The sequence below is a fragment of the Camelus bactrianus genome, chromosome 10 (genome assembly GCF_048773025.1).
Source record: "Camelus bactrianus isolate YW-2024 breed Bactrian camel chromosome 10, ASM4877302v1, whole genome shotgun sequence".
Taxonomy (NCBI): Eukaryota; Metazoa; Chordata; class Mammalia; order Artiodactyla; family Camelidae; genus Camelus; species Camelus bactrianus.
This window is the reverse complement of record NC_133548.1, coordinates 29,159,241-29,175,820: the sequence shown is the minus strand read 5'-3', so window position 1 is coordinate 29,175,820 and position 16,580 is coordinate 29,159,241.

The window sequence follows — 16,580 nt, the reverse complement described above, 5'->3', positions numbered from 1 at the left end:
ACTATTTTTTTCTCAGCCCAATCTACCAACCTGAACTGAACAGCACTGCAGGGAGCCAGAGTAAGGACAACTTACAGAGTTGAAGACACTTTCCAATTCGGCACAAAAGAAGTCTTTATGTAAAAGTTGCTCTGAGACTCTAGGAATGAACTTTGGGAGAAAGGTTCTGCCCCAGTGGTGTTTACAATTAATTGGCTTTATCTCACTTGCCAGCTCTTGATTGATGACATCTGTCTAAACGGTTGGCTGGGGTAGGACTCTGGGACCTGGCTGGGGATCAGCTGGAAAGAGCGCTGCACTCATTTAGCAATGCGAGTGTGGGTGTTGGTATGGGGCTGGCAGCCCATGAGCTGTGTATTTTCTCCCGTCTTTCAGACCATTCCCATGTGGGTCAAGGCTCCACGGAATCACCCGAGCTAGAGGCTTCCAGGTTGCAAACTGTGCCTAAGACAAGGAGATGGATGACCTTTCTTCTTGGATGGCATTCTCAATCAAGGAATAGGAACATCCTGGAGGAAAAGATCATCAAGGTCAAAGGAGAAGGAAGTTTGGTTGAGCTTCATTTGGAGAAGAAAGAAGACAGAGGTTCAAGGGTGTTTCAGTTCCTCTGAAATGAAACATGGGTGAAGAACTATAAAATGATTCCAGAACTCTGTGACTAACACCACCAAGACTACTGTATTTGTTTCTTGAGGGTAATTAGCAGATAAACAACTTGTGTGTTTTGGGTCATCAAATATGATTGTGGATAGGGAGAGCAACTAGCCTTAGAGCAACATGATTCCAAGCATCACGTGGGTGGTGGTGGCAGAACCCACCAGAACAGGAAAGCAAGGTGAATCTCTGGCCTCTGTGGTAAAGAGGAAAGAGAATTTGAGGGAAGGCTGAGAAGGACCTTTGGGTTGAGTAATAATAAAGTCCTCGCGGGGGTTTCCAAATATAGTGCCTTGTACTCTTCAACTCACTCCCTCATTGTTAGCTCATAGCATTCTCTGACTACGCTTTGGGTTACGTATAGTTGATATTTTTAGCTCTGTTTTCTCAATTAGTAAATTAACTTTCAGAGAAGATAAAGTCACTCCCAAAGTACACGGTCCAATAGAATTTGGTCCAAGATTAGAAGCAAACCGAGGCTATCTCACTATGTCATAACGACACTGGAACCTAAAACCGCCCTTCTGGTCTGGAGGAAGTCTCGGAGTATATGAGGCAAAGGTGAGAATGTGGGCAAGGAAGAGTGTTCCAAGCAGAAGGAACAGCACTTGCAAAGCCCTGAGGAAGGGGAGAGATGGTGTTTCCTGAGAACCAAGAGGGAGCTAGGAAGACTGGCACGGAAGGCAACATGGGCATTGGTGTGAGGTGAGGCTCAATGTGTAGCAGAGGACAGATCAGGAAGGGCATTGAGGGCTAGTTGCCACCTTGTCAGCTGCATCTGCTTACCTCCATCAGCAGACTCCCTTCTCAGTGGTATCAGCACACTCTCTGGATTTTTGTTACAGCCAAAGGTACCAACCTTTGAGCCACTGGTGGCAAGCGCAGGGCGAGGGCATGGGGTTACTGTTAAATACATAAACCCCTCTGTACACTCGTCTTAGCCTGAATAAATAACATGTTCTGCACTTTTATGTATCACTAATTTTTCAAATGAATATAGATATCATAATGAATAAAACTCAAATTTATTTCAAAGGACTCCCGGATTCTTAGGAGCTTTGGGCTATTATGTATACAAGCCCTGCATCTCTGGCCTCATATTCTCTAATGTCAAATACAGCTGCAACTCCTTTTGCTCCACAAATTGTTGTGGCTTGAAAATTGCCCCACTCAAAATATCACCCGGCTATTTCTGAGTGTTTGTGTGGGAACAGAATAGGTCTCTTGGGCTTCTCATCTTGTCTCCACACTGTTGCCCCTACTCTGCTGCCCTCACAGTTCATTGCACTTCTGAGCCCATCTCTGTCCATTCACACCTGCCATGACCCCACCACTGCTTTATGCATTCCCATCACTCATGTCTCCCCTGCTGGCTTTGCTCATCCCCACCAGTCATGTCAGCATCACTACTGTTGATAGAAAAGGCTCACAGAGTTTGCTCTCTGCTTGTGTTGGAAGTCTGGCACAACCTCCTAAGGTTGGAGGGTGGCCCTGTCACATCCCTGAGGTTGCCCTCCCCTCCAGCTAGCATCATCTGCCCCTCTGCCTCTATAGCGGCGGCTGATGTAACAGCACCAGCACGGATGCTGCAGAAAGCCAAGTCTCGCTCTTACTACCCTCTTCCACTCTCCTCTCTCGTACCAGAGCAGCTTACACTCAGCAATGGGACTTCCCTCAGTGTCTCCACGTGTAGGACTCCGGTCCAACTGGCCCCACAGAAAGAGAGGAAGCTTCTTGTTGCTATCGTCCAGGCGTCAGCAAACTATGACTCAGGGGCCAAATCCATTGTCTGTCTGTTTTTGTAAATAAAATTTTACTGGAATACAGTCACATGCGTTTATTTACATATTGTTTATAACTGCTTTCGCTCTACAGTGGCCAAATGGAAAGGTTGTGACAGAGGCAGTATGGCCTGCAGAGCTGAAAATGTTTGCTATCTGATTCTTTACAGAAGAAGTTTGCCAACGCTTTATCTAGTCATTAGGTCTGCCACATTTTCTGCCTAGAGAGTAACTTCTGCCAGTGGGAACGCCACTCCCTTCAGTGGAAAATGACGTTCCTCCTCGCTAAGGTGTGAGCTTGTCTCCCGAACTCCACCCAACAGCCTCACTCTGAAAATACAGCGATAATTTTTCTAAAAGCTGTGCTTTTCAGCCTTATTTATGGTAACCTTGTTATTTATACTTTTTGTGTAAAACCAGCAATAGTATTAACACAATCATGTTAGCAGCTTTTCTTTCTACCTAATATCTCTCTTACTCTATTTACCTGTCATATATCTATATAAACATAATTTGAACTACACAGACACATATACATCTGTGTAACAAAATATTTTTCATACAAAAATACGACTAGAACTTTATTCACTGAACAACAAATCAGAGATATCATTATTTTAAGTGGTTTCACTATTTATTTATTTAAGAAGTCTTCTATTACTATACATCTAGGCAGGTGACAATTTTAACCTCCTCTGTGCTAATTTACACTCTCTCCAGAAAGACTTCACCTTTGCTTCAGCAAAGTCCCATGGAAGGTGCCCACTGGCCCATCTATGACCATGTGACCATCACTGGAAAGGAAGTACTATGCATAGGGAATACATGTTCTAACTGACCATGTTGGGATCAAAGGCCAACCCTGGAGTTTGAATGTGGAGTCAGCCCCACACAATATGAACTGAAAAAGAGAGGTTCCTCAGACAAGGTAGGCAGATACAAACATATTTTTCCTGAGGTGGGTCTGAAGGTATCAGGGCTTTGGCAGCCCTCTTCTCTCTTCAGCTGGGGGCTCCTAACTCTATATAATAGCCCTGCTCTACCCGAGTCACTGCACCACCCAGCTGTGATGGGGGAACACCTTTCCACCCATAACCTGTTACTCTGCAGTTCAGTGGGAGAATGAAATATTCGGTCAACAAATAGCTACTGACCATTTTCAGGAAACCAGGCTGAGTGCTGAGGATGGAACGGCGAAGAATAGTTCTTACTCTCCTGGAACCCGCGGTGCCATAGAGGAGCTAGACAGAGAGAATTATAGCACGGCAGGACGATGTGAAAACAGGTGACGATCTGGGAGTGTGTTGCCCAGGCGCTCAACTGACTCTGCTCTGTGTAGAAGTGGTGTCTTGGCTGGGGTTAAAAGAGATCCGGCATACCCAGAGGAAGAAGCTGGAAGTGTTCTAGGCGGGGGAAACAGCACTTTCAAAGGCCTAGAGGAGAGAAGAGTTCAGAGAACTGCTCATTTTTTTTATATGCCTGGACCACAGACTATTAAGGGGCAAGTGGTGAGAATCAGGATTGGAGAAATAAGTGGGGACCAGCTCCTGAAAGACTCGTTAACTCATCCTAAGGACTCAGACTTTATCCTGAGAGAAACAGGGCTACAGGGAATGGTTTCTTAATGGAAAAGGTGGGTGATATGATCAGATTCATACTTTGAAAAGTATGCAGTTGCAGTGATGAGAGTGAACTCAGGGTGAGAGAGCAAAACTGGAGGCAGAAAATATCAGGTAAGAGGCTGTTCTAGTCATCAAGGCAAGAGGTGACGGAGGCCTGAACCCAAGCAGCAGCGGTGGCAGTAAGGAGAGGTCACTGATGGACTGAGGGGGTCATTTATCAGGTGTTTCAGTGCCTCTTCTCTGAGAGCTAGTCCCCATGCTCTGGGTACCAGAGTTCTGATAACGGATATTCTGCCTTGTTTCTGGAGTCCCCCTGTTCCTGGGGCTCCGCTGAGTCTGCTCTTGACTACCTCCTGAACACGAGAGCACTGTTCTCTACTTTTGCCTGATTGCTGGGGGCCTACTGCCTCCTGAGGACCTTCTGTAAAGCAGTTAGAGGACTTCACCGCTCCACCCTCCCCAGCCCTGTGTCTGGCCTTTGTCCGTATATGGAAGATACTACTTACTTGAATTTGCATTGTCTTTTTTTTTTTTAATTGAAGTATAGTTAATGCATTGTCTTTTGCTGTCATGGACTGGAACCTCTGTAGCCTTCCATGATTCTCTCTCAGACTGAGCTTTTTGCTAGCAATGATGTATTTCAAGAATGAATCTAGTTTCAAATCCTTCGTTTCAGTTTCCTGGTTATTGTGTCGGTACTTAAGGTGTGCTGAGCCAATGTGAAGACACAACAAACATAAAGAAAGGTAGGTAGGTGTTCTGTGGCTTCATGATATTAAAAAATGTCAGTTCTGTGCTTTTTATTCACTTATCTTAACTGTTTGAGAATTTTTTGGTGGAAGGAGGAAAACTTTCTCCTGCTCTCCCTTCTAGAGTTCTTTCTCTGTTCATTGTGTATCCCTATATGCTGATGACTCCCAAATTTATAGTTTCTGTCCTGAAACCTACCATATAGTCACTGCCCACTGGATTCTTCCACTTGGATGTTCCCAAGCGCTTAAAGTCTAATTTGTCTAAAAAACCAAATCTTTGGCCTTATCACTCCTTTTCCTTCTCTTCCTCTCATATTCTTTGTGCTGATGAATGGCTCCATCAATCACTGCCTCAAACAAGCAAAAGATGCGAGAGTCATCCTGGAGTTATAAAATCTTCCTATATCCTTACTCTGTTACAATTTATCAAGATGCTGTCTCTTAAGTACATTAAAAATATTCCTTCTACATTTTACATGCTTCTACATTCTTACTGTCTTAGTTTAGTCTTTTTACGTCTCACAGTGATAAGTCATTTCCTGGCTTCTCTCTTTGCCTCTGGTCTTGTTCTGATCTAAGCCTTCAAGAACAGGAACCAACTGACCGTCATCTTCCTGTCCTCAGAACTGAGTATGAGATGGGCATGTGGAAGCTCCTTGTTGAATATACATTCACCTCTGAATAAAACAAACAATCAGAGACACATGTGTCTCCTCTTTTTGATACTCCCTATGAATCAAGGTCTACTCTTAACAATATTTTCCTTCTGGGTTTTAAAAAATTCCTTCTGTGTTTTGGCAGACCTTAAATGAGGTTTCTATTAAGACTCTGAGAAAATTTGAAGCTCTTTTTAAATAAAAAGTTTAGCTTTTTCACAGGCACTGCTATGGCTCACTTTGGAGGGTGGGAAGGCCTTCTGCTGGGGTGAGAATACAAGTCAGGCTCCTGAATTTTCATAACGGAATGTCAGCCTTGCCACCTGACAGTCTAAAACATATGCCTAAAGCATATGGGTCTCTTTTCAATCAATGCAATGTCTTCACTTCCTCTAAAGAGCTCAATCTTGGCCTGACTGATATTCAGCCCTGTCAAAAAGCTTAGCTGAGAAGAGTGATATTTGAGGGATATTTGGAGCTAACCATTCAATCTTTATGTTTAACCTTAAACCAAGTTAAAATTTTGTTTGGACTACAGCTCTAATTCCGTTAGAAATTTCATCACTGGATAATATATAAGTAATCTACTATCTGGTTTGATGCAAGGATGGTATAGACATGTCTACTTCTGAAGGGCTACCTCTAAAGTACTTTTCCATTAATTTACTAAATGTATAAACAAGAAAAAAATGATTCTAAAGAAGTGGAATACTTTTTATATTGGGTACTGAGAGCTATATTAGTTCTATTAGTTCTATAGTTTTGATCTTTGAGCCACTCCCTTCTTCTGTAACAGTTATTATTTAAAATGACAAAAGAGAAAATTTAAAGGACAGTAACATTCTAAAGAACAAAATTAATGTTTCTTTGGATCAGAAAGAGAATAGAAACCCAAAGCAATAAGTGAGGCTATTGCTGAAGGTCTGCTGGGCTCTGGCATTGTAAAAAGACAGAGGCAACTGGAGTTCAGCTCCCATGGGGTGATGGGCTATAAAGGTGTCAAGCAAGTGGGGATCAGATCTGGGATCATTCTTTAAAGTTAGGGTATAGGATGAGGTACCATTCTATGAAAGGAAGCTTAAAATGAAAGCTTTTGGCTACCCACTACCTGAATATCCAGGAAGGTAAGATGCAGACACAACTTTGAAGCCAGAATGTTAGCCAAGAAGACTTCTGCCTCAGAGACTAGATCTCTAGTGTCACAATTCCTGGTGCATTTGCCAATCCCTGCCCCATTAGCCTATACCTATGGGACAAGATACCTGATATAACAGTGTCAGATCCAGCTCTAGCTTGGGAGCCTACCAGGACTGGGTGGGGGAAATTGAAAAATCACTAGAAAGGAAAGGAAGGAGAGAGGATAGAAGGAAGAAACCCCTAAATATTGACAAAACTTCCTCCTACTCAAGATAAACCTGAAAATCTAAATTCCATAAGTCATGAAAAAAAATGTTAATAAAAGACAGTTATCAAAATATTGATAATTTATAATTTATTAACAAATTATTAACTCCCTTCCAGATGAAGTGTAAACTATTGAACAATCTGAAAAAGTTTTTATGGCAAGATAATTATGGACTCTCATGAACAAGATAAAGAAAACAACTACAATGAAGAATAAGAAAATATTGAACAAACTTGCAGAAGTAAAACAATAATAGTCAGGTCTAAAAACCACCTATTAGAAATACTGGAACTAAGATGGCATAACCTTTAGAGAGGACACAGTCAAAGAGATAATTAGTAAATCAAAAAAGTAGAACTGAGAAACTTGAGGAAAAGTAGTTTGAAGAAACAGAGGATAGATTGTGGAGGTGAAACTGAGGTCTAGTAGAAGCTCCAAAGCATTAGAGCAGAGGAACGGGCGGAGAAGCAACAGTGGAAGAGATGCTGGCTAAGCATTTTTCAGTGTTGATGCAAATCCTCAGATTAGAAATGTAACCCAGCTTCTAAGAAGGATATATAAAAACAAATACATGCTTAGATGCATCATAATGAAATTAAAAAAAAAAAAAACAGAGAAAATAGTAAAATCTATTAGAAAAATCAGATTCTTAAAGAAATGATCATTAGGCAGGCAGCTGACTTCCCATCAGCAACTATCGATCCCAGGTGACAATGGAGTAATAGTTACAAATTGCTGAGGGAAAATCACTCTCAGTCTAGAATCTTATGCCTGGCTAAACAATCTGAGAGTGAAATATTAGCATCAGTCCTGGGACCTAAATGTAATAAGGCTTTCCCAGGAAGAAGAAAAGTTTTTATGTCTCAGTTATGTCTTCTCATAGTATCATTCCTTTGGATACATGCTGAATTAAGATAAATGTGGAATGTTACATGCTAAGAGAAAATAATCTGCCTTATTTACTATAAAATTCTTGACTGGTGGGAATACATCTGGACTGAGGTTGCTATAAGTGGGCGTACAAGCTTTGGGCCTGTGTGATGGGAACAATATAGCAGGTAGCTGGGAAACCAAGGCAGTGGCTTCTCTGTGCCAAATTAACCACACACATGTTGAAGTGATCCCTATTTGCTGCACACGTTTTGTTTACGTAAAAGGAGAACAAGAAGCTGTGTACGTATATAGCTTCAGGGCCTCCCCAGTGGAAATAATACTGTTTTTCCTGACTTACTCTATAAATCTAAATAAATGTAGTAATACATTAAATCCTATTGTGTTGAAAGAATGAAATGAGAACATTAACACCATATACAAAAACAAACTGAAAATAAAGATCTAAATGTAAGACCAGATACTATAAAATTCCTAGAGGAAAACCCAGGCAGAACACTCTTTGACATAAATCACAACAATATTTTTTTGGATCCATCTCCTAGAGTAATGGAAATAAAAGCAAAGATAAACAACTGGGATCTAATTAAACTTGTAAGTTTTTGCACAGCAAATCATAAACAAAACAAAAAGACAGTCTACAGAATGGGAGAAAATATTTGCAAATGATGTGACCAACAAGGGATTAATTTCCAAAATATACAAATGGCTTATACAGCTTAGTATCAAAAACAAACGCTAGTCAAAAAATGGGAAGACCTAAATATGCATTCCTCCAAAGAAGACATACAGCTGGCCAAAAATCACATGAAATGATGGTCAACATTACTAATTATTAGAGAAGTACAAATCAAAACTACCATGAGGTATCACCTCACACCATAATTACAAAGTCTACAAATAATAAATGCTGGAGAGGGTGTAAAGAAAAAGGAGCCTTCCTGTATTGTTGGTGGGAATGTAAATTGGTGGAGCTACTGTGCAGAACAGTGTGGAGCTTCCTTAACAACCTAAAAATAGAGTTACTATATGATCCAGCAATCCCATTCATGGGCACATACCCATAAAAGACAAAAACTATAATTTGAAAAGATACATGCAACCCAATGTTCATTTACAATAGCCAAGACATGGAAGCGACCTAAATCTCCATCAATAGATAAATGCCCACTTGAACTTAATGAGAATGAATTTAAAGTGAAGCCAGTTGACATTCCCCACCCCCTGAAAAAAAGAAAAATGGATAATCTTAAGTAAAACATGAAGAAAAGCAACTTCAGAATATTTGGCTATTTTAAATGATTTGCACATATCCTGTCATAAAAATAGCTATCTATCTATCTATCTATCTATCTATATCTATATCTATATCTATATCTGTATCTATCTATCTATATAGATATATATAGGAACACTACTAAGCCATAAAAAAGAATGAAATGCCATTTGCAGCAACATGGATGGACCTAGAGATTATCATACTAAGTGAAGTAAGTCAGACAGAGAAAGACAAGTATCATATGATACCAGCTACATGTGGAATCTAAAAAAATAATACAAATAAAGTTATTTACAAACCAGAAATAGATTCACAGACATAGAAAACAAACTATGGTTACCAAAGGGGAAAATAGGGGAGGGATAAATTGGGAGTACGGGATTTACAGATACACACTATTATATATAAAATAGATAAACAAAAAAGACCTATCGTATAACACAGGGAACTATATTCAGTAGCTTGTAATAACCTATAATGGAAAAGAATCTGAAAAAGAACATACATATGTATGTGTGTGTGTATATATATAACTGAATCACTTTGCTATACACCTGAAACTAACACAACATTGTAAATCAACTATGCTTCAATAAAAAGAAAAAAACAAAACAAAAACAGACCAAAAAACTTGGTGAAATCCAAATAGGTGTTTTTTTTTGTTTTTTTTTTTTTTTTTTTGAGAACAGTATTTCACCCAGGTAGCATTTTGACAATGCACCATGGTTATGAAAGACATTATCATTAAGGGAAACTAAGTGAGGGACATGAGGATTCTCTGTACTGTTTCTAGAATTTCTTGTGAGCCTAAACCTATTTTAAAATGAGACACTCTAATTTAAAAAAATCAGTTGTAACAAGTTTTTGAAAATATTCCAGTCTCAAGACTTGAAAACCACTACTCTTACCTGCTAGTAAGGATCTTCTGGGAAAGTGCCCATAGGCACAAATAAAGGGCTCTCTCAGCTACTCAACATTATTTTTGTCCCCTTAGACCTTAGGAGAACAAAACACAAGAGAGGAAATGGGTACTTGAGACAGTTTGAGGTGGGATGGTTCTAACAGACTTTAGATATCAGCTCTCTTAGGATAAATCCCACTTGCTTGTAAAGTGATCTTATAATGCACTATGAATTATTCTTGCTAGGTTTTCACATCTATACTCATACAGCACCTCATTCTAGGTGTTTGTCCCTTGAATATTTTTTTTTCTAAAATGTTATGCTTTGAAAAGCTGTTTCCTATCATTTTAGTCAGTTGAGAACCAAACTGAAGGGAAACCAGTATGTTTAAAATAAGCTTTTTAAGAAGTTGGAGCCTATAAACTTTTTACTATTTTTCCTACCCTAATATCTCACTAGTGTTATCACATTCCTGAGACACCCAAAATAGTTAAAAAGTGTAAAAAGCGCAAATATTGAGAAACCTTAGGAGACTGCATTTTGAAGCTCTCAGAAAATGTTAACTCGGAAGTCCAGAAAACAACTCTATCTGTCAGGGCTAAGGCCGTGGGAAATACATCTGTTTGCATTTGTAGAGTACACTGTCATAGTAAAAAGCACGGCTGCTGCGTGCAGTTACATCATCTGCTAAGCACGTACATCACAAACTGCTTGAAAGCGATCATCATAATATTCTGGGCCCCACCAAAATGTTATGATTAAACATTCACAACAAAGGCTGTGCCCAGAAGGCCCCGCTTTTGTTCTGAGCTGGGTTTATTTGAAGAAAATGGAATGTGATTGTAATAAGAAACCTGGGCTGGCTCTGTCTCTTCAACTCATTAGGCTGCTGTAATGTACAAGAGGCAGTAGGGTGGAGGGGGACAGGCTAGGGGGAGCCTCGTGAGTTTCACACAACACCCTGGGGCTTGACAAAGGGAGACGGGATGACAGGTGCAGAGGAGATAGATGAAGTCCTCCATCAGATGCCTCCTGCGGAGCTGGAGTCCTAGCCTTCAGGGTAGAGCTCTCTAGGGTGGGGTGGGGGGGTGTGCACTCCATCATAGTCAAAAATTCCAGTGATACATTGTTCGTGAGAAAAATCAGACACAGCAATTACAGGAAAGAACAGGAAGCCACCTCCGTCTTCCAATCAGATTTTCAATATTTAACCATCAGTTCCTAAGTAGAGTTGGGCTTGGTGAATTATGCAGTATCCACAAGGCTGTCCGAGGAGATTTGCTCCTAGTAATGGATTTTTGCATCACAAATGAATAGGGCTTTATACTCATCTCTCTTTCCTGTAGTTACTCCGCCTAATTTGCATTTCTACCTGTGACTTTGGTTTGATGACAAGAAATGTGAAGAATATGAAGAATCCTCTTTCATGACCATGGTGCACAAGTGCCCAGACTAGTTGACCCTATATTCATTAAACATGCTTGTTTGGATCTATTGTTCTCACTTGAGTGCAGGGCTTCAAATAGGTACAAGTCATATGCAGTGAAATCCAAATGTTCTCTTCTCCCCAGAAGAATAAAAACAGGCACTGACCTGTTAGGAGCTGAAGGTGACAAAGTAGAACTAGGTGTAGCTGAGTTGGAGCAAATTAAAAGTGGGAAACCAAGCACATAGAAACAGAGTAGAACGGCAGTTACCAGAACTAGTGGTGTGACTTTGGGGAGATGTTGATCAAAGGGTACAAAGTTGCAGTTGGAAGATAAATAAGTTCTGGAGATCTAGTGCACAGCATAGTGATTATAGTCAGTAATTCCATATTATATACTTCAGAGGTTCTAAGCGACTAGACCTTAAATGTTCTTAACACCTAATGCTACAGTGGTAAAAGTGTAGTCCTATTGCAATATATACATGTATCAAATCAACTCATCTGTACACCTTAAACGTATACAATGTTATATGTCAACTATGTCTAAATTAAAACAATTGGTTATTTGACATTAAAAAAAAAACCAACAGTGGAAACCTGGGGCATCTTTTAATAAAAACACGAGTCAGTGGTGGTTGGGAACTGGCTACTGTCCTGTGGGTGGTTTTGAAGCTAGAGGGAGGTCATTTAAATGGAGCACATTACTCTCCGGTTGTAAGGGTGAGGGTGGCGAGCTTTTCTCCTGAGGCAGGAGGACGCTCATCTGTTAAGGGACTGCCTTTGGCTTTTTCCAGGCACGATTTAAGTATTGGGATTTCCAGGTCACATGTGGCATTAAGGATGTCATAACAAACTCCACTTTCTAAGGTTTCTAATCCTTAAATATAATTCAGGAGAAGTAGTTGTTCATTTTCATCTGCACACGTTCTCATGCCTTTATTTTTTTCAGCTTTATTTAGATATAATTGACCTATAACACTGTGTAAGTCTAAGGTGTACAACCTGTTGCTTTGATACATTTACATATTGTAAATTGATCACTGCTGTAGCTTAGCTAACACCTTTACCATGTCACATAATTACTTTTATTTTTGTGGTGAGAACATTTAAGATCTACTCTCAGCAACTTTCAAGCATATAATACAGTATTATCAAACACAAGCACCATGCTGTACATTACATCCCTAGACCCTATTCATTTTATAACTAGAACTTTGTACTTTTGACTGATATCTTCCCATTCCCCTCACCCCTCAGCCCTGGTAACCATCACTCTTTTCTGTTTCTATGGTTTTGGCTATTTTAGATTCCACATGTAAGTGATATCATACAGTCTTCAGTATTTGTCTTTCTCAGTCAGACTTATTTCACTTAACATAATACCCTCGAGTTGCATCCACATTGTTGCAAATGGCAGGAGTTCCGTCTTTTTCATGGCTGAAGAGTATCCATTGCATGGATATATAGACCACATCTCCTTCATCCATTCATCTGTTGGTGGACCCTTAGGTGGTTTCCATATTGTGAATAATGCTGCAAGAGAGATGACAGTTCATGCCTTTATTCCTATGTCAAGGAAAAGCAAGAATACCTATATAATGAGAAGCCTGCCTGCCTGCCTGCCTGCCTTCCTGCCTTCCTTCCTTCCTTCCTTCCTTCCTTCCTTCTTCTTCCAGTCTCTTCCTGTCTTCCTTTCTCCATCCGCAGAAGTTCAAGCCATGTGGCAGATAGCTACTATGCTAGGCTCTGCGGAAATCACAGCTAACAAGATGCAGCCTCTGTCTAAAGGATGATTTCTGTAGTCCAGTGTGAAATACAGAAGAATAAACAGGCAACCGCAACCTAGTAGAGTGAGTGGAATAACATCTTACGAGGATAATGATAACAATAATAAGGATTTATGTTCATTAAGTCATTCTCACAACTATCCCCTAAGCCAGGTACTAATATTGTTCCTATTTTACAAGTGAAAAGCTAGAGGCTTAGTCAGTTTTGCAAGTTTGCACACTTGGCGAGTGTAGAGCTGAAGTTTGGGATCTGGATTCTGTCCGAGAAGTCGTAGGATTCAAGCACTTTGACACTAGCTGGTTTGTGGGCAAACACGGCGATGGGAACTGTGCAGCTAGCATAGTCTTGGAGGAGCTAGTGGGTGGTCAGGCAAGGCTTCTTAGGGGAAGTTACAGCTAATCTGAGAACTGAAGAAAGATTAATAGTGGAAAGAATAAGACCTGAAGAATAAGATAAATTTGTGTCTGAAATCTGGCTATTTCCACTTCCTAGCTGGGGTGAAATGCTTGACTTCTCAGCCTCAATGGCCTTATCTACGAAGAAAATGAGGTTGATATTATCCTCATTTCAGAGTTGTTAGAATGAAATGTGTCATAGTTCTAGCATAGGACTTGGCACGAGGAAGACACTGGGTAAATATTTCCTTTCTACACTATGCCAAACAATAATCTTCTGCATTTCACTATGTGCTGGGGAACATGTGATCTACATTAACCCTAAAACCATGGGATAATTCAGATAGTTTAGAATGAGAATTTAGATTATTTATTCTAAGTTATATTAGCACTAACCCTATTATTTCTTTGGTCGAGTACTTCATTTGTCTGCTTGCTGAACTACTCATTCGGCTATTACTGGATATATTTTAAGATAAACACTCATGGTGGAAAAAAGATGTTTGGCTATTTCTCAGAAATAACAGAGCCTGAAAGGACCATTTATCAAAACAACTCAATTAAAAAAAATCTCTGTGATTGGTTGCTGAGATAAAAAGAAGCCATGAATCTAAAACATAATCAATTTGCTAACTGATTCTCAAGTTCATAGTCATTTGTAACATTAAAAAAAAATTGTGTACTTTGTGATAGAATCACTTCCAGATGTAAGAATCCCCTCCTTTCCACACTGTTTAATAAAACATTAGATACTGTTGAAACAAATTGATGCAATTGGTTTAGGACAAACGGATGTACTGCAGAAACCCCAGGATGGCAATCCCAAGCAAGATTCATGATCTTTCCATTAAACCTCTTTTTCTTTTATGTGTCATATCAGTTAACAAACCATGAAAAAGAATATATGTATGTATATCCATCACTATCCTCTTAATTACTCAGGCTAAAATCTTTGAGTGATCTTTGTCTCCTTGTGTCAAATCAGCTGTTAAATGTGGTAGGCAAATATGGCAGGCCCAGGACTCCTACCCTCTGGTTAACACTTCCTTTGTGATCCTTTTCCCTTGGGTGTGGGTAGGACCTGGGAATATGATAGATGTCACTCCAGTGAACAGATTACACTATATGGCAAAGGGAAAGGGATTTTGCAGATGAGATTAAGGTCCCTCATCAGTTGGTTTTGAGTTACTTGAAAGGGATTATCCTGGGATGGCCTGACCTTGAGATCAGAGACTAGAAACAGCAGGAGATTCTTCTGCTGGTCTTGAAGAAGTAAGCTACAGTGCTGTGAGAAGAGGAATCCTGTGGCAAGGATCTGAGAGTGACCTCTAGTAATTGAGAGGTGTTCCCTACTGCCAAGAAAATCGAGAACTCGGTCATATAACCACAAAGAAATGAATTCTGCCAACGATCCAAATGAGCTTAGAAGTAGAGTCTTTCCCAGTCAAGCCTCCAGATAAGAACATAGACCAAGTGTATACCCAGAGGGAACTTTAAGTCAAAAAGATACATGCACTCCAATGTTCATAGCAGGACTATATACAATAGCCAAGACATGGAAGCAACCTAAATATCCATCAACAGATGACTGGATAAAGAAGTTGTGGTATATTTATACAATAGAATACTACTCTGTCATAAAAAAGAACAAAAATGCCATTTGCAGCAACATGGATGGATCTAGAGAGCGTCATTGTAAGTGAAGTAAGCCAGAAAGAGAAAGGAAAATACCATATGATATCACTTATATGTGGTATCTAAAAAAAAAAAAAAAAAAAAAAAAAAGAAGGGACAGTATGAACTCATCTACAAAACAGAAACAGACTCGCAGACTTAGTAAACAATCATGGTTACCAGGGAAAGGGGGTGGTAGGGGGTAATTTGGGAGTTTGAGATTTACAAATGTTAGCCACTATATATAAAAATAGATTTCAAATAAAGTTTCTTTTGTACAGCACAGGGAGCTATGTTCAATGTCTTGTAATAACCTTTAATGAAAAAAACCATGAAAATGAATATATGTATGTATATCCATGACTGGGATATTGTGCTGTACAACCAGAGGCAGACACGTTGCAATTGACTATACTTCAATAAAAATTAAAAAAAAGAACATAAACCAAGTGACACCTTGACTGCAGTCTTGTGAGACTCTGAGCAGAGACCTAGTTAAGCTGTCTCAGACTCATGGCCCAGAGAAACTGAGATAATAAGTATATGTTGTTTTAAGTGACTAGGTTTGTGTTAATTTGTTACACAGCATAGAAAACAAATACATTAAGTTCTCCTAATTCTCCCTTTGCAGTATCTTTATCTATCCCCCTTTCTTTACTGTTATTGTCCTCATTCAGGCCCTCATGTCCCTCACCTGAACTAATAACTTTCTAACTAGGCTTCTCACTATCAATTTCTCACTTTTCGGGGAAATCCATTGCCACTATATTTTTCTTCCAGAAACAGATTTTTAATCATATCTCCCTCTTAAAACGTGCTCACCACTCCCATTTTCACCACAATTAAGGTTGTAGAGCTTAGTCATTTTGGCTATGGGTTTTGGATTTAGAGATCTTTGGATTTCAATCTAAATTCTAACACTTAACTAACTGTGTGAACTTGGGTATGTTTATAAACCTCTTTAAGCCTCAGTTTGTAAAGTGGAGGTCAAAATTGTATTTTTCTCATAGGGTTATTGTAAGAATTAAATGAGATAATGCATATAAAGTTTCCATTATATAGCATGTGCTCAATAAATCATAACTATTATAGTGATTATTATAGAATTAAACCCAAACTTCCTATTTTGGTATTTAAAGCCATCAGTGATCTTCAGCAGCTTTCCAAGCCACATCTCCTTCTACGCCTCTGCACAACTTATACTCATCAGCCACACCAGTCTAACCAATCCACTTGATTTCACATTATGTAATCCATTTTTTTTTTTTGGCCCAATGTTTTATTCCTTGAGGTTAGAGTTTTTATTCCTGCTATTCCACCCCTATTAAAATTCCACAAATCAACTGAGGCTC